Below are 22,195 nucleotides of genomic sequence, written 5' to 3'. Positions count from 1 at the left end.
TTGTGGCGTCTTCCTCTGGGTTGGTGAAGGTGGAGGTTTTTATTCATTTGTAAGTTTACATCAGCAAAAACAAAATAAACAAGAAAGCTAAAAGCAAGAACAAACAAAAAGAAAGCAAAAAAAAAAGCAATAAATAAAAATAAATAAATAAGAACAAGTTTTTCTTTTTTCACATCTTTATTGGAGTATAAATGTTTTACAATGTTGTGTTAGTTTCTGCTGTACAAAAGTGAATCAGGTATATGTATACATATATCCCCATATCCTCTCCTTCTTGAGCCTCCCTCCCACCCTCCCATTCCCATTCCTTTAGGTCATCACAAAGAACAGAGGTGATTTCCCTGTGCTATGCAGCAGCTTCCCACTAGCCATCCCCTTTACATTTGGTAGTGCATATAAGTCAATGCTACTCTCTCACTTCATCCCAGCTTCCCCTACCCTCACATGCCCTCAATTCCATCTCTACATCTGCGTCTTTATTCCTGCCCTGCTACTTGGTTCATCAGCAACACTTTTTAAAATTCCATATATATGCATTAGCATATGGTATTTATTTTTCTCTTTCTGACTTACTTCACTCTGTATGACAGATTCTAGGTCCATCCACCTCATTAAAAATAGTGAGTTACATTAAAAATAACTCAATTTCATTCCTTTTTATGGCTTAGAAATATTCCATAGTATATATGTGCCACATCTTCTTTATCCATTTACCTGTTAATGGACATTTAGGTTGGGTCCATGTCCTGGCTATTGTAAATAGTGCTGCAATGAACACTGTAGTACATGTATATTTTTGAATTATGGTTTCCTCAGGGTATATGCCCAGTAGTGGGATTCCTGGGTCATATGGTAGTTCTATTTTTAGATTTTTAAGGAACTTCCATACTGTTCTCCATAGTGGCTGTATCAATTTACATTTCCAACAACAGTGCAAGAGGGTTCCCTTTTCTCCACACCCTCTCCAGTATTTACTGTTTGTAGATTTTTTTGAGGATGGCCATTCTGACCTGTGTGAGGTGATACCTCATTGTAGTTTTGATTTGTATTTCTCTAATAATTAATGATGTTGAACATCTTTTCATGTATTTGTTGGCTATCTGTATGTTTTCTTCGGAGAAATGTCTATTTAGGTCTTCTGCCCATTTATGGACTGGGTTGTTTGTTTTTTTGATATTGAGCTGCTTGTATATTTTGGAGGTTAATCCTTTGTCAGTTGCTTCATTTGCAAATAATTTCTCCCATTCTGAGTGTTGTCTTTTCATCTTGTTTATGGTTTCATTTGATGTGCAAAAGCTTTTAAGTTTCATTAGGTTCAATTTGTTTATTTTTGTTTTTATTTCCATTTCTCTAGGAGGTGGGTCAAAAAGGATCTTGCTGTGATTTATGTCATAGAGTGTTCTGTCTATGTTTTCCTCTAAGAGTTTGGTAGTGTCTGAACTTACATTTACGTCTTTAATCCATTTTGAGTTTATTTTTGTGTATGGTGTTAGGGAGTGTTCTAATTTCATTCTTTTACATGTAGCTGTCCAGTTTTCCCAGCACCACTTATTGAAGAGGCTGTCTTTTCTCCACTGTATATTGTTGCCTCCTTTGTCAAAGATAAGTTGACCATATGTGCATGGGTTTATCCTTGAGCTTTCTATCCTGTTCCATTGATCTATAATTCTGTTTTTGTGCCAGTACCATACTGTCTTGATTACTGTAGCTTTGTAGTATAGTCTGAAGTCAGGGAACCTGATTCCTCTAGCTCAATTTTTCTTTCTTAAGATTGCTTTGGCTATTCGGGGTCTTTTGTGTTTCCACACTAATTGTAAAATTTCTTGTTCCAGTTCTGTGAAACATGCCATTTGATAGGTATTGCATTGACTCTGTAGATTGCTTTGGTTAGTATAGTTATTTTCACAATATTGATTCTTCCAGTCCAGGATTGTGGTATATCTTTCCATCTGTTTATGTTATCTTTGATTTCTTTTATCAGTATTTTATAATTTTCTGAGTACAGGTCTTTTTCTTCTTTAGGTAGGTTTATTCCTAGGTATTTTATTCTTTTTGTTGCGATGGTAAATGGGATTGTTTCCTTAATTTCTCTTTCTTATCTTTCATTGTTAGTGTATAGGGAAGCAAGGGATTTCTGTGCATTAATTTTGTATCCTGCAACCTTACCATATTCACTGATTACCTCTAGTAGTTTTCTGGTGGCATCTTTAGGATTTTCTATGTATAGTATCATGTCATTGGCAAACAGTGACAGTTTTGATTCTTCTTTTCAATTTGTATTATTTTATTTCTTTTTCTTCTCTGATTGCTGTGGCTAGGACTTCCAATATTATATTGAATAATAGTGGTGAGAGTGGACATCCATGTCTTGATCTTGACCTTAGAGGAAATGCTTTCAGTTTTGAATCACTGAGAATGATGTTTGCTGAGGGTTTTTCATACATGGCTGTCATTATGTTGAGGTAGGTTCCCTCTATGCCGACCTTCTGGAGAGTTTTTTTTATCATAAATCGGTGTTGAATTTTGTCAAAAGCCTTTCCTACATCTATTGAGATGATCATATGGTTTTTATTTTTTAATTTGTTGATATGGTGTATCACATTGATTGTTTTGTGTATATTGAAGAATCCTTGCATCCCTGGGATAAATCCCACTTGATCATGGTGTATGATCTTTTTAATGTGTTGTTGGATTCTGTTTGCTAGTATTTTGTTGAGGATTTTTGCGTCTCTCTTCATCAGTGATATTGGTCTCTAATTTTCTTTTTTTGTGATATCTTTGTCTGGTTTTGTTATCAGGGTTATGGTGGCCTCATAGAATGAGTTTGGGAGCATGCCTCCCTCTGAAATTTTTTGGAAGAGTTTGAGAAGGATAAGTATTAACTCTTCTCTAAATGTTTGATAGAATTCTCCTGTGAAGACTTCTGGTCCTGGACTTTTGTTTGCTGAAAGATTTTTAATTACAGTTTCAATTTCATTACCTGTGATTGGTCTGTTTATATTTTCTAATTCTTCGTGGTTCAATCCTGGTTCAACACTTTTCTAAGAATTTGTCCATTTCTTCCAGTTTGTCCATTTTATTCACATATAGTTGCTTGTAGTAGTCTTTTATGATCTTTTGGATTTCTGCAGTGTCAGCTGTAGTCTCTCCTTTTTCATTTCTAATTATATTGATTTGAGATCTCTCCCTTTTTTCTTGATGAATCTGGTTAAAGGTTTATCAATTTTGTTTATCTTCTCAAAGAACCAGCTTTTAGTTTTATTGATTTTTGCTATTGTTTTCTTTGTTTCTATTTCATTTATTTCTACTCTGATCTTTATGATTTCTTTCCTTCTCCTAACTTTGGATTTCCTTTGTTCTTCTTTGTCTAGTTGATTTAGGTGTAAACTTAGATAGTTTATTTGAGATTTTCTTGTTTCTTGAGGTGAGCTTGAATTGCTATGACTTTCCCTCTTAGAACTGCTTTTGTTGTGTCCATAGGTTTTGGATCATCATGTTTTCATTGTCATTTGTTTCTAGGTATTTTTTAAATTTTCCCTTTGATTTCTTCAGTGATGTCTTGGTTATTTAGCAGTGCACTGTTTAGCCTCCATGTATTTCTGTTTTTTACTGTGTTTTTCGTGTATTGATTTCTAATCTCATAGCATTGTGGTTGGAAAAAATACTTGGTAAGATTTCAATTTTCTTAAATTTTCCAAGGTTTGATTTGTGACCCAAGATGTGATCTCTTCTGGAGAACGTTCTGTGTGCACTAGAGAAGTAAGTGTATTCTTCTGCTTTTGGGTGGAGTGTCCTAAAAATATCAATTAAGTCTATCCGGTGTATTGTGTCATTTAAAGCTTGTGTTTCCTTATTTATTTCCTGTCTGGATGATCTGTCTGTTGGTGTAGGTGGGGTGTTAAAGTCCCCCACTATTATTGTGTTACTGTCGATTTCTCCTTTTATGGCTATTAGCGTTTGCCTATGTGTTGAGGTGGTCCTATGTGGGGTGCATAAATGTTTATAATTGTTATGCCTTCTTGGATTGATCCCTTGATCACTATGTAGTGTTCTTCCTTATCTCTTGTAACAGTCTTTCTTATAAAGTCTATTTTACCTGAGATGAGAATTGCTACTCCAGCTTACTTGTGATTTCCATTTCCATGGAATATCTTTTTTGATCCCTCACTTTTGGTCTGCATGTGTCCCTAGGTCTGACGTGGGTTTCTTGTAGACAGCATATATAAGGGTCTTGTTTTTGTATCCCTTCAACCAGTCTATGTCTTTTGGTTGGAGCATTTAATCCATTTACATTCTTGGTGATTATCAATATGTATTTGCCTATTACCATTTTCTTAATTGATTTGGGTTTGTTTTTGTGGGTTTTTTTATTCTCTTGTGTTTCCTGCTTAGAGAAGTTCCTTTAGCATTTGTTGTAAAGCTGGTTTGGTAATGCTGAATTCTCGTAGCTTTTGCTGGTCTGTAAAGGTTTTAATTTCTCTGTTGAATCTGAATGAGATCCTTGCTGGCTAGAGTAATCTTGGTTGTAGGTTTTTCCCTTTCATCACTTTAAATATGTCCTGCCACTCCCTTCTGGCTTTCAGAGTTTCTCCTGAAAGATCAGCTGTTAACGTTATGAGGATTCCCTTTTATGTTATTTGTTGCTTTTCCCTTGTTGCTTTTAATATTTTTACTTTGTACTTTAATTTTTGATATTTTGATTAATATGTGTCTTGGCATGTTTTTCTTTGGATTTATCCTGAATGGTATTCTCTTTGTTTCCTGGACTTGATTGACTATTTCCTTTCCCATGTCAGGGAAGTTTTCGACTATAATCTCTTCAAATATTTTCTCAGACCCTTTTTTTCTCTTCTTCTGAGACCCCTATAATTCGAATGTTGGTGCATTTAATGTTGTCCCAGACATCTCTGAGACTGTCCTCAATTCTTTTCATTATTTTTTCTTTATTCTGCTCCCTGGCAGTTATTTCCAGTATTTTATCTTCCAGCTCATTTATCCATTATTCTGCCTCAGTTATTCTGTTATTGATTTCTTCTAGAATATCTTTAATATCAGTTATTGTGTTGTTCATTACTGTTTGTTTGCTCTTTAATTCTTCTAGATCCTTGTTAAATGTTTATTGTATTTCCTCCATTCCGTTCCTGAGATTTTGGATCATCTTTACTCTCATTACTCTGAATTCTTTTTCAGGAAGTTTGCCTACTTCATCTTCATTTATTTTCTCTTTTGGGTTTTTTTTTGATGTGTGGGGCTGTATTCCTGTCTTACTGGTTCTTTGGTTTGAGGCATCCAGCACTGGAGTTTGCAGGCATTTGTATAGAGCTGGGTCTTGGTGCCAAGATGAGGACCTCTGGGTGCCCTCACTCTGATTAATATTCCCTGGGTTCTGAGGTTCTCTGTTAATCCACTGGTTTGAACTGGGAGCTCCCACCACAGAAGCTTGGGCCTGACCTCTGGCTTGGGAACCATGATCCCACAAGGTGCATTGTGTGGTAAAAAGGAAAAAAGAAAAAAAAAGGAGCAGTATAATAACAAAGAATAAAAAACAATATAAAATTAGAAAGATGAAAAATATATTAGGAAAAATAAAAATATAATTGAAACAACTGCAAGAAGGTAAAACAAAACTACAACAGAAAAAAAAAATAGGGCAACAAGAGAAAAGGAGCAGAACAATAACAAAATATGAAAAATAAAATAAAATTAGGAAAATAAATGATTTAATAGAAAAAATAAAAATATAAATGAATCAACAACAATGAATCAACAACAAAGTAAAACAGAACCACAATCTAAAAGAGAAAAAAAAAAAGCCTTGGCTATCTAGGGCAGAATTTAGGCGGGGGTGGAACTTAGGCAGGAGCAGAGTTTAGGGTGGAGCAGGGCCTAGGCTCAGAACCCACACAACAAGAAAATGCCTTGCGGGTGAGGCCTAGGTGGCGTGACATTCAACCATAGGTCTGGGCCTCTGCTTAGGACCTGCACAGAAAGAGAGAGGCAGCACATTCAAAGGGCAGCCTCTGGAGTGTGGAGTTCCAGAGTTTGGAGGTAAGGTCCTGGGTGAGGGTGTGTGGGTGGGATTTAGGCCCAGAACTTTGGAGGGAGTCTCCGAGTGTAGAGGTAGTGCTCTGGGTGTGGGTGTAGGGTCGGTGCTTGGGCTCTGCGTGGCAGAAGGGTGGCTCTGAGGGCAAAGGATTAGACCCAGGAGTCCAACAGGCTCCCTGGTGCCTAATTAGACAGGGAAAGTGCTGGCCACATTCCCTTCCATTCCTCTGGGCCCCCCTCCAGGGTCTCCCCCAGTGTCTTCCCTATCCCCCCACTGGACCCCTAACTGTGGGTGGGTTCCGCTGGGTGTAGGAACCCCTCCCCTCCCCCAGCCATCCCTCAGGGTTGCCGGTCCCAGAGATCTGACCTTTACTTTTGATCTCCCTTCCCTCCCTCCCCCTCCCTCAGGACCCACTTGGCTGGAGGGGGCCTCGGTGGGCAGAGGATCAAGCCCAGGATCTCAACAGGCTCCTGCGGGCTCAAGTGGGCAGGGGAAACCTGGCCATGCTCCCTTTTGATCCTCTTCCCTCCCAATGGTCCCCTAATTTCCCCCTTTGGGTGTGGGATCCCTTCTGCTCCCCTTTCACTCTCTCAATGCCCCACATACTACCCAGGTGCTGGGGGTTCCTCCTGTCCCCTTAGGTGTCTGTGGTCCCCCACCAGTGCTGGTAGGTGCCCTAGTTGTGAGGAGACGTGAATTTCCCGTCCTCCTAGTTTGCCATCTTGACTCCACCCCCAGTTTTTCTTCTTTATAGTGCAAACAAGTCAGTTTTTCTTAATATTACATTCTGTTACAAATATTTTCAATAAAATGTACAATATTTGGAGGTAGAGTATAAATCCTTTAGTATCCGCCTGAGCATATCAAAGAAATGGAGGTATATCCTCCCCAACTCTGTCAGAACATCATATATATTTGGCATTGTGATTGGCCTTGGTAGAAGCTATAATCTTCAGTGGAGATATCAGGTAGAAGCTGAAATGTTAATCATAAATGGATGTACCCAGAATAAAAGGCAGGGATGTTAGAGGCTAGCATGTTACTTAAACCAGAGGCAGCTGGGGCAGGTAAAATAGAAATATCCAATGAATACCAAGTGAGTTCTAGCTGATTGGATTTGTTTTTGAGCCCTCATGAGACACCTGCTAGGGACTCCCAGAAGTGCTTGGTAGTTGTGGTGATGGGAGAAGACATTCCAGGCAGCTAGATTTCTACAAAATCATGGATCCTGAGATACATGAATTAAATTTAGAGTGAATATGTTTCCATTGGATGGTGACAGCCCTTGATTCCACTTTAGCTTGATTCCGATGGTTTCCAGGGTCTACATGCTGATTCAACCCTTTCTCAAATCTATGAATCATTTCATGAACAATTCCTTTCCTAGATACCTGAAAGACTTAGAAATAGTCATGTCATTTTCCACACTGTGTGCTTCAGACTCAAATGACCTGGTAGCTTTTGTTCTCGCTGACCTGGGAAACCTAAGACCACTTTGTGAATGAGCCCAAGCTAGTAGGCTGGTGGATGTGAATCCACATGGAGGAAAACCAAGGAATGTGCAGATAGCTTCCGTCCATCATGTGAGTGATACCATCCTAGATCATCTAGCTTCCAGTCAACTTGCCAGCTAACTCACAGACATGGGAGAGACAAGTAGAATCAGATGAGCTGGCTTGGCCAGAAGAACTGCCCTCAGGATCATGAACCAAATAGTCATTCATTTAAATAACTAGGTTTTGGGGTTGTTTGTTGTGCATCACAAGCTAACTGATACATTATTAAAATCATGAAGAAATTGAAACTCTGTACAGATCTATAAATAGTAAGGAGGTTGAATCAGTAATCAATTACATCCCAACAAAGAAAAGCTCAGGACTGTGTGGCTTCACTGGTAATTTCTAACAAATATTTCAAAAGACTTAACACCAATTCTTATCAGACACTTCCAAAAAATTGAAGAGAAGGAAACACTTCCTACACTCATTTTATGAAGCCAGAATTGCCTGTAGAAGATCTTACACCATGAACAAGTGGGATTTATCCCTGGGATGCAAGGATGGCTCAACATATGCAAATTAATAAATGCAATGTACCACATTAACAGAATAAAGGTTAATAGCCACCTGATCACCTTAATAGATGCAGAAAAAGAATTTGACAAAAAATAAAATTAAACAAATTTGACATTTCTTTTCCTTTCCTTAGAATCCTAAAATGTTTTCTATCATCTACTGTAAACAGGGCCCTCAAGATCTGGCCCCCTCTTCTGACCTCTCAGGCGTATTTCTACTTTATAGTTTCCTCTACAGCAATGTGGAAATGCTTTCATTCTCCTTGTGCACCATGCTCCTCCTTCACTTCCCTGTGCTCTCCCTCCACCTCTTTTCCACATTGTTACTTTCTATGTAGCCTTCCAATCACAGATCAGATTCCACTTCCTCCAAGAAGCCTGATGGGTCAGATGTCTCTCTGTGTTCTCTGATTCTATCCCTATCATTGCACTTAAGACTTTAAAAAAGTATGTTTACACCTCATAAGTAAACTGTGAGCTTCTTGAGGGCAAGGTTTATAGCTATTTTTTTCTTGTATTCCCACTACCTATCAGGTTGCCTGCCTGTTGAATGAACACATGTTCTAGATTTCAGGAATATCAAAATAAATAAAACATGGCAGAAAATAGCACTCAAAACTTGTTGCTACTTTTTATTGTTTCTTAGAGATTAATAACAAAAATCCATGTTTTTTAATCAATTAATTTCTGTCTCTGAATTCTATTTCTCTCCTACCAAGGAGTTGCTTTCTGATTGATATGGAGGGTACTGATACAAACCAAATTAGATCAAGAGCACAGAGGATGTTTTTTCCACTAACAGTAATTATAAACAATAATGCTTACATTAAAATGCTTCAAACTAAAACACTTGAGGGTAACACTGATATCTTTCTTTTTCATAATTTTGAACTCACATTAGATGAGTTCACCTAGTTTAGCTTCCCAGACAAATTCTACAGTGTTTTAAAGTTCACCTCTACCTACCCATACAAACCCACCGAGCAGGAACGTTCATCAGCTTTTGACATTTATGAGTTACAAATGCAAGTTTTGACTGAAAGTCTTTGCTAACCTCAAGCAGAGGACAGAGGCATTTGTGTGCATGAAAGGAGCTTGGTGGCAGCCAGATGACAAGTATTACACTGATGATGGGGTTCTCGGGTATCTTGAGAGCTCCATAGTGAGCTTCATTTTTTGTTTTTTAAAAACTTTCATTTAATTTTATTTATTTTTCTTTCTGATAAGTGCTAGCCCAAGTGCCCTCTATTATATCTATGAAAACAATTTGTGTATCACAATGATCTGTTAATCCCTCTGATTCACTGTGTCTCAAAAATCACACAAATGATAACCTATGAACACATCAATAGGAATGAAGGTGGGAGAGAAGAGAGAATCCAGAGAAAACAAGAGTAATGAAAAGCTCTCAAAATCACCACCCTGATATCATTAAAAATTAAGTAAGATAAACCCACAATACACATACCCACTTTGCCCACAGAACTGTGGCAAGGCTGAGTCAGTGTGTTAAGAACAAGATATGAATATTCTGCTTGGATATCCAATCTGAAAACAAAGAGAGGAAATGACTTAGCAGGAGATTTGCTCATGAACTTCTCTGTTGATTCTGAGCACAGCAACGCAGGCTGAACTACCTGGAGATGCCACTGACTTCTGTTTGAGAAATCACCGGATAACCATTAATACCATATTTTAAAAGTTTGTTTAGGATTTCAAGTTTGTGTCATGTGTGATCCCAGTAGTGATTTTTGGAAATGCAGTTTTGAAAATGCTAATTATGAGTGGTGTTATACTAGGGATTTCGGTAAAAGTGACAGATTCATACTCTTAGTCCAATTTATAAATGGAACAGTGCTTGTTTGGATAGAGCACAGATAATTGAATAAAACGATGAAGCCAAAATAAGACTGGGCAGCAAGATGCATAGATAATCATTCAAATGAATTTTTTTCTCCATTGCAATATAAATTTAACTCAGGGGAAAAATGTGCTCCTCTTTTTGATTTTTTTCTGAGTCTCTCTGAACTTGGACAGGTCACACTTGGCTAAATCACAGCAGTGGGGATAAAGAGGTGTAGGTTGAGGAGGTGAGGACTGGTCATTTGCAATCAGACAGGTATGTTCCGGGAAGCCGATTTTATGATATAGAAGCAAAAGCAAGAGCATAATTTGGAGGATCAAAGGAAAGTCACATTTCGTGGTGTTACATAGAGAGTCATGATGTCTGTTTCTGTCCATCAGCTCTCCATTTTCAGTTCAGACACCAATCAGGAAGTTACTAGTTCTGCAAAAGAGAGCAAAATAGAACTCCTACCTTACCTAGAGAACAGGCGATGGGCACATGCAGAAAACTGTCCTCAAAGTAGCTGAAGATTAGTGCCTGGCATTGAGCAAGCACAACAAAAAGTCATTCTCAGAGCAAGTGGTAAAAAGGTAAACAATGAGCCATTATTAGTGGGTGTTTGGGAGGCAGTGTCTCCATTTACTGAGGATAATTAGTGTTATCAGAAAAGTCCAGTTTTTTAAAAAGAAGATATTTAATAAAGCTTCTGAGTCAAGGAACTGAAACCAGTGTACACAAGTGTAGAAAAAAAAAAACAGTGTGGATAAGGGTCTCCACTAGCTTCTTTAGTGGAATTAACCCTTTAGTAAAGTAATGCAACATGGTGGTCTATGCTGTGCTCTCCAATATGGTAGCCACTAGTCACAGGTGGCTATTTAACATTAATTTAAATTAATTTAAATTACATAAAATAAAACTTCTTTTCCTCAGGCACATTCACCACATCAAGACCTCAATTGCCACATGGGCTCAGTGATACCAGTACTGGACAGCACAGACAGACCAGCTCCTTTATTGTGGAGAGTTCTACTGGATGGCTCTTGAAGAGCATTGTCTTGGGAACCTAGTATTGAATTTTGAGTCTGCAACTTGGCAATGGCATGGCTTCTGTTTCCTCATATTTAAAATAAGGTGAAATAATAGTACTTGCTTCCTGGAGTTGTTAGGACGACCAAACAAGAGATTTCTTTAAAAATAAAGTGTGAAGAACCATACCTGGCCCAGAGTAAGTGTAATATCAATAGTTTTAAAATGCATGGGTGTCTACTGCCTATATTCTATAGTTTGTATACATTCATGCTTATGTTACTTTTTAGTAATAATGATGGTCAACATTAAATGCACACTTACTTCTTGTGGACTAAGTGCTTTATCTGCTTTGCTTGACTTAAGTGCCAATAAAATCCCAGTAGGAAGCACCTGTTAGTATTACTTAATAGTTGAGGACACTGAGCTCAAGGTCACTCAGCTAAGAGACAATTTTTGAACTTGACTGACTTGGAACTGCTACAGTATTTTCCAGTATGATGAGCTACCAGACTCCAAAGTCTATGCTATATTGTCTTTTGTTCTGTAAACTAAAACCAACACATGTTTCTTCTGGCTTAAATCTGAGTTAAAGAGATGATTCACAGATAACTTATGTAATAATAAGAACTAAGCATCACATAGTACTTAATACATGTGACACACTGACCTAGGAACTTTACTTGTACTATGTTAATTCATTTAATCCTCACAACAATTTTGTGATAAATGCCGTTACCACCCCATTTTGTCACTGGGCAAATTGAGGTTCAGAGAGTCTCAGTATATTGCCTAAATTCACACAGCTAGCCCATTGGGACTCAAATCTTATTTTTAATGTCTTTTTTTTCATAATCACTATGTTTACTGCCTAGGGTTTCAGTACACAGTACAAGAGTACAAAGATTGTTGGCCTAGGGGTACACTGCCTGTCCAGTGCAGAATAGATTTTGGTGCTCGAAATGGACAAAGCCAAGTAACCTCACTAAATAGCTACTGAACTACTTTAATCAAGGCTATTTCAGTCCTGCGTGCTATGTGTGCATATCCTGACTCGCCCTTTCCTTGGGGAAAATAGGGAGAAAAGTACACACACGGAAACGTACTATTAGCTGCTGCACCAAATTTGGCAAGGACTGTGGATCACAGCCTTTCAGCAGAGGTGCATTCTTCTGCTGACAAATGTTTGTGGTTCCAAGCTCTGATCCACAGGATCTCCCCCTGCACACTTCCCAGTCTCTCTCCACATCAGGTGGATCCCTGTGACAAAAGACAAAGTGATGTCTTTTGGAAATCACATCTAAGCAAAGACCAATTCTCTGCTTGCAGTTCTTAAAATAATTTTCAATGAAATAAAGCCTTCTGAGTCAGAGGATATGACATCCTCATTTGCATGATTCAGAATGGCAATGACGCCACAGATAGTGATTGAGAAGTAGTTCCCGAACTTGGAGACATTGAACAATTAAACGGGTACTGTTGTTGGCACCAAATGAACTGTCTTGGATAACTGAAGCCTGGGCCATTGGACCCAGCACAGGAAGCCGGTGGCTATCAGAACTTCACAGTAGGTGATTCCTGTTACCTCCCCAATGTTTTCCTGGAGTGGGGGGCTGACAGCCGACAGTTTTTTGAGTGAAATAGAAGTTGCTGGACTTCTTACCCAGAGCTTACAGGGTTTAGTATATGCATCGCTTTCTTTGAAAAGGCTCAGAGAATATCTATATTGTATTAGAATAGGAATTAGTAACCTGGTAGCCATGTACAGGAAAAAAATCTTGAGGGCATCTTATGAACACCTGAAAGTTGTATGCAGGTTATTTTTGTGTCCTGGGAAAAACGGCCCACAGATGCCATTATATTTTCAAGGGGATCTCTGGCCTCTAAGAGATTAGAACCGTGTTTTGATAATTGCACAGTTAAGAGATCACAGAGAAACGTTTATTACAAATTATAGTGAAGTAGAATTTTAAAAGCTGGACCACTGCTGAAGTAGCAGGGTCCATTGCAAGTAGCATCTTCATCTCTCAACATAAAAAAACCTCAAAGTTCTCATGTATGGATATTTTTAGAATGCATGAGAATGTGGACATGACTGTCATGCTGGACTTAACAAATAACAGCCCTTGTAGACTTATTATTACATCTCTTTTATTCCCTAAAATGCTTGCCATGATTTTGAAGGGAATTGCTCTGTGTACACTAGAGTAACACTTTTCATCTAAGTAGGAGTTTAAAGTCTTGGATGTGAATTGTCAGTAGTAAATGATGTCCTTTACAGATGAGGCATTGAGCGTTCTGGCTCGTAATGAGAGCCCAGCTATGCTCACCTGCTCTGCATGGTTACCACACGGGCTGCCAGAAGGCTTACTGATGATGAAGAGCTGCGTTCCTAAACTCTATAGAGACCAGCCTCTCCCTCCCTGCATGTGGGTTCAGACTTGCTTCCCTTCAGGCCACATGGAGCAAATGCTCCTTCTGTAGAGATACCAGTCCCCATATCCTGTCCAATGTGTGAACATATCGTGATTAGAGCATGCTTGCTGGTGCTAGAGTCACGCCATGGATTGCCAAAAATATGTCCAATCAAGTGTCAATCATGATAGGAGACATACAGAGGGAGGAAATGGGACTCTGATTAAAAATTTCTTTTGTGAGGTATTGACAGTTGAAATAAACCACTTGCAGTAAGAGCAAACCTGCTTCTACTTTCTTTCCTCATCCTACTGTTAAATTCCACTGCTTTCTTTCCTAAGGTGATTCATCAAGGAGATATTTACTGCCAAGAAATCACTGATTTTGGCTTTGTGTTAGCTACTCTCACTGGCTAAACCCAAACTGTACAGCAAGTATTGGAAGACAGTTAGAAGAAGGTATCCTGGTGAAGTTTTATATAAATAGAATTTCCTTGCCTGTAAGCCAAAACTTACAAGAGCAAAGAGTTGAATTTCTATTTCACTGCGAGGACAAAAGAAGAGAATCGTTAATGTGGACATCAACAGAAAATGAAAACGCATTTTGCTACTGCTCCCTAAAAGTTCTTTCTGTTAAACAGAAACTTTAGTCCCCACAATAGTTGGGGAAAAAATCATGATATTGAAAATGATTTGTTCATAAGCTCTTCTGTTTAAGGTAAGTTATTTAATATTATTAACAAGATTTAAAAAATTAGAGTGTAAGAATATCCACTTTCAACTACAATTTTGCTGCCATACTGACTCTCTCTCTCTCTCTCTTTTTTTTGCTATTCATCAAAAACTTCATGTGACATAATAAAAATCTCATTTAAAGCATCTCCCTCAGATTGCCAACAAGCTAGGAGCTTGTTAGAAATTCAGATTCTTGGGCTCCAGCCCAGACACACAGAACCAGAATCTGCATTTTAGCAAGACTCTCAGGGGATTTGGATGCACATTCAAGTTTGAGAAGCTCTGGTTCAGGGTGAGATTTCCCAATCTCAGATAATTGTCCTAATCACCTGTGTGTAGAGCTCATAAGAAATACTGTAGAGATTCAGTTAATGAGTTTTTACTCACCTCACTCTCTGGTTTAAAAAACTTTCTCATTTACTTCAGTAAAACATCCTGGCTAGTGACCACAACAAGCTGACTACTCTCAGCTTGTAGCCCATTCTCGAATATTCCAAAGCTTTTCCGCACATGCCATTTGATGTATGTGCTTTCCAGAGCTGTGCTGTTAGTTCCTAATCCTACTAATGATACAGTGTCAATAATGTAAACTGATAAAATATGACTGAGGAGAGAGTCACAATGTTTATTATTGTATGTGCATAAGGAAATTGTGATGGAAAATATTGTAACTATCTAAAGGCGTATGTTCAGATTTCTTTCCAAATGTCTTTAAGTCCTTGTTCTATTTTAAAGAAACTAAAACCAGAAAGTGTACACCCTGTCTTGTGGGTGTGAAATGTGCAAGAAAGATGGTTTTACTCTTCATTCAGGAGGCCTATAGGAGAAAAAAATTCTTTACTCCACAGGTGTAGCAAATGGATATGTTTATATATTTTAGTTTCATTTTAAACTGTTGTACCTTAAAGCTGTCCACCTGCCATATCTTTTCTGATTCCTTAATTTCTGCAACTTTTGCATTGAACAAATCAAATGCCAGTTATAATTTTGTCAGGTTAGAGGATTTTTATTACACATATTCCTGGATCTCATCCCAGACCACGGAATTAAGGTGGGACTTGGAATATATATTTTTTAAAAGATCTGGCAATCAGTTAGGCTTGGAAATTATTGAATTAGAGAATTCTGACTAACCAACAATTACAGAAGTAGGAAAAATTCAACAGGTTTAGATATTTTAAAAAATGTCACTAACACATTTACTGAAGAATTTCCAGAACTTTTATAATAAAAATGCCTCAGCTGATTCCACAGATAATATTCTGGATATTGTCTACATTTCCTGGTATGATGTTTTTGAAGTTTTCCCAGGACTGGACCAGCTGGCCCCTCTGAAACAGTCCATCTGTAAACCAGGAAAAGGGAGAGCTTGGATTGTGGTCAAATTTTTCCTATGTCAGTTTCAGAGTATTCAAATTTCCTTCTGCACTCCAACCCCACTGACACTGGTCAGAATGGCACATATATTTTCTTTGGAGAGACTTAATACTTTCTAGTGACTTCCTGTTTCCTTATTCACTGGTAAACTGACATAGGAAACTGATTACAGGTGATTTGGGGGAGACTAAGCTGTATTGATTCTCACTGGACTAGTGGACTAAGTTTGACCCTCCCTGATTTGGTTTACCTGCTCACTAATATGCCTTCCAGACCTCTGAGGAAACCTGGATGCTGCTAGGTCATTGATTTATGAAAAGATAAACAACCGTCAAATGACAGGAGGGCTGTAAAATGAGGTTACTGCCTGCCTCTTAAATTAGAGATAAGCTACCGTTATTACATTTGAGTCTTGTCTTTAAGCCTTTAAGCATGTTTTAAATGAGCCATCTTCTGGACCTGTCACTCAGCCTGCAGTAGCTGCTCTGCAGAGCTCTAGCATTTGGCTATCAGATACACATCCAACATCTGCCAGCACATTAGGACCCTTGCTTTGGAAACTCAAATTCTGGATATTTTGAGTGAGAAATGCCATTGATACCAACCAGGGTTCTTGGCCTTCCCCAATCAATAGAAATTGACTAGAGGCCAGACAAGAAATTCAGATAAGGCTTTACAGGGGCTCCTGCACTGGCTGCAGGAGGGAGTGAAAACAAGTAACAGGTTCCCTTGCTCACTGGCTGGCTGAGGAGGGGCAAGCTTGTTCCTTATATGGGATGAAGGTAGGAGTGTGTCCAGGGGTCAGACCAGAGGGGTGGCTTACATGTTTTGCCGACCCCTTAGGTGATGTTGAGTGCAGGGGCCATGCTCAGTACACTGCTTTTGCTCCCAACACCATTTTTGTTTGCTCCTGGCTCTTCAGAAGTGACAGGGGTTTTTTTAGTTGCTTTTTTTTTTTAAGTTTTTTGTATCTTTTGGTCCAGAATTTGCCCCAACTACACATGCACACAGTTATTTTTAGTCCTATATAGTTTCTTTGTATTTTGTTGCTTGAGGAGAGGTGTGTCCAGGTACAAGCATTGCAGCACTGCAGCAAAGGGTTCCAGGTCCCAGGCCTGTCTCACCATGATTGATTTTGATTTTCAGGGTCCAGGTTGGAATATCTGCTCGATGTGGAGGTGATAGCTTGATAAAAATGGCCCCAGGTACACTTATGTGTAACACAAAACAACACCATGGTAACTTCACCCTTGGCCTCAGAATCTGGCTATCTAGTTATAATCTACCGCCCATCTCCTCTTCTCTAATTACCAGTGAGGCTTGAGAGAAATAGACAATCCAAATCTGAGCCCACTAAATTTGTCAAATATTCTGGGAAGTGAACCGCTGAGACTCAAGTAAATTCTGTGGCTTCTCATGATAAGCCACTGTTTCCTGCGCTTGCCTGACCTTTACAGTTCCTGTGTGGGGGGTTGGGTGACGGAGGGTTTTGCTTAAATATATAGATCCCAGTCCTTATTTCCAGCGATTTCCATTCACTAGGTCTGTTGTGGGAGGGGGCAAGTGATTCTTATAAACAAGCAAGTTCGGGCATCACCACTTTAATGTTCTGGGATTCATTTCATTCTGGTGTCTTATGAATTGTGTCCTCAGTAGACTAGTGATGGTAGTGAACACGTGTAACACCAAAGTACCAGGGTGAAGTGTGCTAAATATTTCTTGTGATTCTGAAAAGTCAATGGCAGCATGTGGTGCTTGCTTATTCTAAGCAGCAGGACTGTTCAAGAAGATTGTTCTAGCCAAGACATGGAAACAACCTAAATGTCCATTGACAGATGAATGGATAAAGAAGATGTGGTACGTATATACAATGGAATCGTACTCAGCCATAAAAAATAATGAAATAATGCCATTTGCAGCAACATGGATGCACCTAGAGATTAGTGAAGTAAGTCAGGGAAAGAAAGACAAATGCCACAAGATATCACTTATTTGTGGAATCTAAAATATGACACAAATGAACTTATCTATGAAACAGCAACAGACTCACAGACATAAAGAACAGACTTGTGGTTGCCAAGGGGGAAGGGAGTGGGTGAGGGATGGATTGGGAGTTTGGGTTTGGCAGATGCAAACTGTTATATAGAGAATGGATAAACAACAAGGTCCTACTGTAGAGCACAGGGGAACTATATTCAATATCCTGTGATAAACCATAATGGAAAAGAATATGAAAAAGAATGTATATGTATAACTGAATCACCTTGCTGTACAGCAGAGATTAACACAACATTGTAAGTCAACTATACTTCAATAAAATAAATTAAAAAAAGAAGACTGTTCTGCAGAAAGTATGATCTCATTTGGACTCATAAGGATACTAGAGGACCCCAAATTGGTCTTATTAATAATAACACAGTAACAATAAGCAATTCTCAACTCACAGTAGTTGTGAAGATCACTTAACATTATGGCAGCCTCGAAACTATGAAATAAAAACTTTTTTTTGTATTTTAAAATGTAAATACCATTAAGTTAGCATGTCAGATGAAAAGGCAGCTTCTTATACTCTGTGTGTATGTGCGTGCGTGTGTGTGTATGTATGTCTAGGTACACAGATAACTTCTAGGTACAGGAAGTTTATGGACTATACTTAAATTGATTTTAGCATTTGAAACTGTTCAAAACTGTCCAAATGGAAGGGACAAATCACTGATGCTTCATTTTATACATCAGGACAATGAAACTTGAGGAGGCTAAAATGATGCAGTTATTGTTGGAGCATGGATAAGAATTGTTACTATAAATATCTGGTTCAGGGCACATTTTTACTTTAAAATCAACTTTATCAAAGTATAATTTACATGCTATAAAATGCATATGTTTTAAGTGCACAGTTCAATGAGGTTTGACAAATCTAACCATTTGTGTAACCGCGGTCTTTATCAAGCTGTGTAATATTTCCACAACCCCAGTAATTTCCTTTGTGCTTATTTGCAGTCAGTAACCAGCACCCTCAGCTCCAAACAACTGCTGCTCAAATGTCTATCATTGTAATTAATTTTGCCTGTTTTAGAATCTCACATAAATGATATCACAAAATATGTGCTCTTTTGTGCTTCTTTTATTCAGTATAATGTTGCTGAGATTGATTCTTGTTGCTGCACTTTTCAGTTTTTCTTTTTTTTATTGCTGAACAGTATTTTATTAAATGAATATACCACAATTGGCTTATCCATTCCCTCATTAATGTATATATGGGTTATTTGTAGTTTTTAATTATTATGAATCATCATTCACATGCAAGTGTTCCTGTGGATATATATTTTCTTTTCTTTTAAGTATCTAGGAGCAGAATTTTGGGGTCACATATTAGGTATATGAATGGTTTGAAGTGGTATATCATTGTGATTTAAAAAAACTGAGATATATTGGGCTTCCCTGGTGGCGTAGTGGTTGAGAGTCCCCCTGCCGATGCAGGGGAATGGGGTCGTGCCCCGGTCCGGGAGGATCCCACATGCCGCGGAGCGGCTGGGCCCGTGAGCCATGGCCGCTGAGCCTGCGCGTCCGGAGCCTGTGCTCCGCAACGGGAGAGGCCACAACAGTGAGAGGCCCGCGTACCGCAAAAAAAAAAAAAAAAAAAAAAAAAAAAATTGAGATATAGTTGACGATTAAGACATGTATGTTTAAAGTGTACAATTTGATAAACATGTATATTATAAAATAATCACTACATTCAAGCTACTTAACCTATCCATCATAGATAGTTAGCCACTGCCTTTTTTTTTTCCTGATAACTAGTGATCTTGAGCACATTTTCATGTGCTTTTTGGTCATTTGTATTGCTTCTTTTGCCTGTTCAAATACTTTACCCATTTCTTTTTTGAATTGTTTGTCTGATTATCACTAAGTTGTAAGAGTTCTTTATATTAATATTTATGCCCTTTAAAAAAAATACATATGTATTGGAAACATGTGCTTCCAGTCCATGGCTTCTCTTACTATTTTCTTAATAGTGAGTTAACCAAATATTTTAAAGTATCTATTTTATGTGCTCTCTTGGCTTCTTAGCAGTGCTTGTTTTTAGTAATTTTTAGTAGTTGCTCTAGGCCTAAAACTTATCTAAGTCTATTTAGAATCAATGTTGTACTACTTCACATGTCACAGTTCCTAGTTAACACTTACCACTTCTCCTAGCAATAACCTTGAAGTAGTATAATTGTGCTATCCTTTGTGCTATTTTGTGGTACCTTTTACTTTTAAAGTAAAAAGTTCCCCTTTGAATGCTATTATTTTTACTTTAAATAGCCAGTGGTCTTTTAAGGAAGTTACAAGAATAACAATGAAAAAGTCTTTCATATTTACTCCCTTTTTTTTTTTACCATACCCAGTGGCCTTCAATTCTTGCAGATTTAAATATCTGTCTTATATCACATTTTCCCCCTGCAGATTGAAGAACAGCCTTTGACATTTCTTTTAGTGCAGATTTAGTGTTAACAAATTCTTTCAGCTTTTGTTTATCTTAAAATGTCTTTTTTTGATCTTTGCTTTTAGAAGATATTTTCAAAGGATATACTTATCCTTGTAGTTATACTTCTTGTGCTCTTCATTCTTCTGTGTAAATCCATATGTCCATCTGGTATCATTTTCGATCTACCTCAAGAGCATTTCTTTTAGTGTGGGTCTGCTGGTGATGAATTACTTCACTTTTGTATCTCTGAACACATCTTTATTTAGTCATCATCTTTGAAAGATATTTTTGATAGGTACGAAAGTGTAGGTTGACATTTCTTTTGTTCAGTACTGTGAAGATGTTTATCCTTACTTTTCTCCCCTCTGGAGAGAAATCTGACACTAATTTTATTTTGGTTCCTCCGAATGCAGTATTTTTTTTTCTCTGGTTGCTTTTCAAAAATTTTTTGAATATCACTGGTTTTGAGCAATGTGATTATGATATGTCTTGGTGTAGTTATTTATTTATTTTTGCTTGTGCTTGAGGTTTGTTTAGTTTTATTTTTTTCTTTTTGGATCTGCTGGCTTATAGATTTTATCAAATTTGGAAAAAACTTGGCCATTCACTCTTTAAATATTTTTTTCTATCCTCCTCTCACGCTCTTTTACTTCTGGGTCTCCAATTTCACAAGTACGAGGCCCCTTGAAGATGTCCCTCAGCTCACTGATGCTCTGTTCATTTTAAATTTTTGTTGGATTCTTTGCTCTGTGTTTCATGTTGGTCATTTCTATTGGTATGGCTTTAACTTTACTAATTTTTGCATCGGTAATATCTAATTTGCTGTTAGTTTCATCCCATACTTTGCTGTGTGGAATAGCTGCTTTGCTCTTCTCAGACTCTCATCTCTGTGTCCTCAACTCAGGAAGTCTGATGGTTTCTGCTATGTTCCAGCTCACTGTGATGTGATCTAGAACAATCTTTCAAGGCAGTAAGCTGGGACAGCTGTCTTTCATTTCTCATCTCTCATTGTCTGATAGCCAGGTCTTAAAAAACTGTTGTTTCACATATTTTTCTGTTTTTGGTTGTTTTAGGTCGGAGGATAAATTGGCCCCTACAATTCTATCTTTGCTGGAAGTGGAAATCTCTTAAATACTTTTTCGTGTGCTTTTTCAATTTGACCACCCTCAAACTATTTATATTTTTATTTCTAATTATAGATAGTAATAATAATATACCTTATATTTGTATAGTGCTTTTTGTGCAAATTTTATTTATTTGACAAATAAAATAATAGAAAGACACTCTTTGAACTTCAGTTTTCTCATAAGCAAAATGAATGATTGAACTGGAATATATTTAGGGTTCCTACATGTTGTAATATTTAAAAAAAACTTTCAAAAGTAAGTTTTTATTGCTGGGCTTGTTTTAATATGAGTTCCACAAGTATCTGTTAAGAACTATTCTCTTTTGGAATAGCCAAACTTTTTATTCATTGAAGACTCTGGAATAATCCTTTTCCTGAAATAAACCTTATTCTGGAAACAAGACAGCTTTGCAAAAAAAAAAAAAACCTTACCTTTTTGTTTTTCAGTCTAATGTTTCTTATTATTTTTTAACGGTTGTATGGCCAGAACTCAGTGGTGATGTCACTTCTTCATTTGATTTTAGTAAGTTAGGTGAAAGGCTTAGCAAGTGGCTTTCTAAAAGGCTAAGGCCCATTTTAATAATGAACTAAAATATGATAAATACAAATCAATTTACCTATTAGACAAAAAGTCTAGATCCTGCCTTTCCTCTCCAGTTCAGCTGACCCCTGGCATCTGCAGGTTTATTCTGTTTAGTACAGGAGAAGCCCATACTTTCCACACTGTGTGGTCTATAGCTGGTCGCTTCAGTACTTGGTGTAGTCACACTGAATCATGGGCCAGTGTGAGTGCCCCAGGTGCAGAAAGCCCATACACCCTCTTGTTGCTTCTGTTGGTATACCTGACTTTCTGCCTTGGGCTCCTGGTTAGTGTTCCTAGTCCTTATAGGGCCCTGTTCCAGACTCTAGCCCATTGAGTTAGGAAATTGATAGTAACCACAGCTCTTTCCAGAGTTCTTCTTTGGAGTCTCTAGATTCCAAATAATCATAGTCATCTGTGAGGAGCTTGATATAAAATAGACCATTGTCTTGGAATGGTGATGTCACCAGATACATGATGGTGAGTTTGGTCACTGCCTA

The 22,195-nt window shown here is 37.9% G+C and overlaps 1 long non-coding RNA gene across 1 annotated transcript in view; it reads left to right on the top strand.

Moving 5' to 3' along the window:
• Positions 1-13,409: 13,409 nt before the first annotated feature.
• Positions 13,410-22,195, top strand: part of LOC141278609 (uncharacterized) — a 71,377-nt gene continuing 62,591 nt past the window's right edge. The window contains exon 1 of the long non-coding RNA XR_012331579.1: positions 13,410-14,124. This is a non-coding gene — a long non-coding RNA (uncharacterized lncRNA). The remainder of the gene's footprint in view (positions 14,125-22,195) is intronic.

Source organism: Tursiops truncatus, chromosome 4 (assembly GCF_011762595.2).
Source record: "Tursiops truncatus isolate mTurTru1 chromosome 4, mTurTru1.mat.Y, whole genome shotgun sequence".
NCBI lineage: Eukaryota > Metazoa > Chordata > Mammalia > Artiodactyla > Delphinidae > Tursiops > Tursiops truncatus.
Note: the sequence above shows the minus strand (reverse complement) of the source record. Positions and strands in the feature narration are given on the sequence as shown.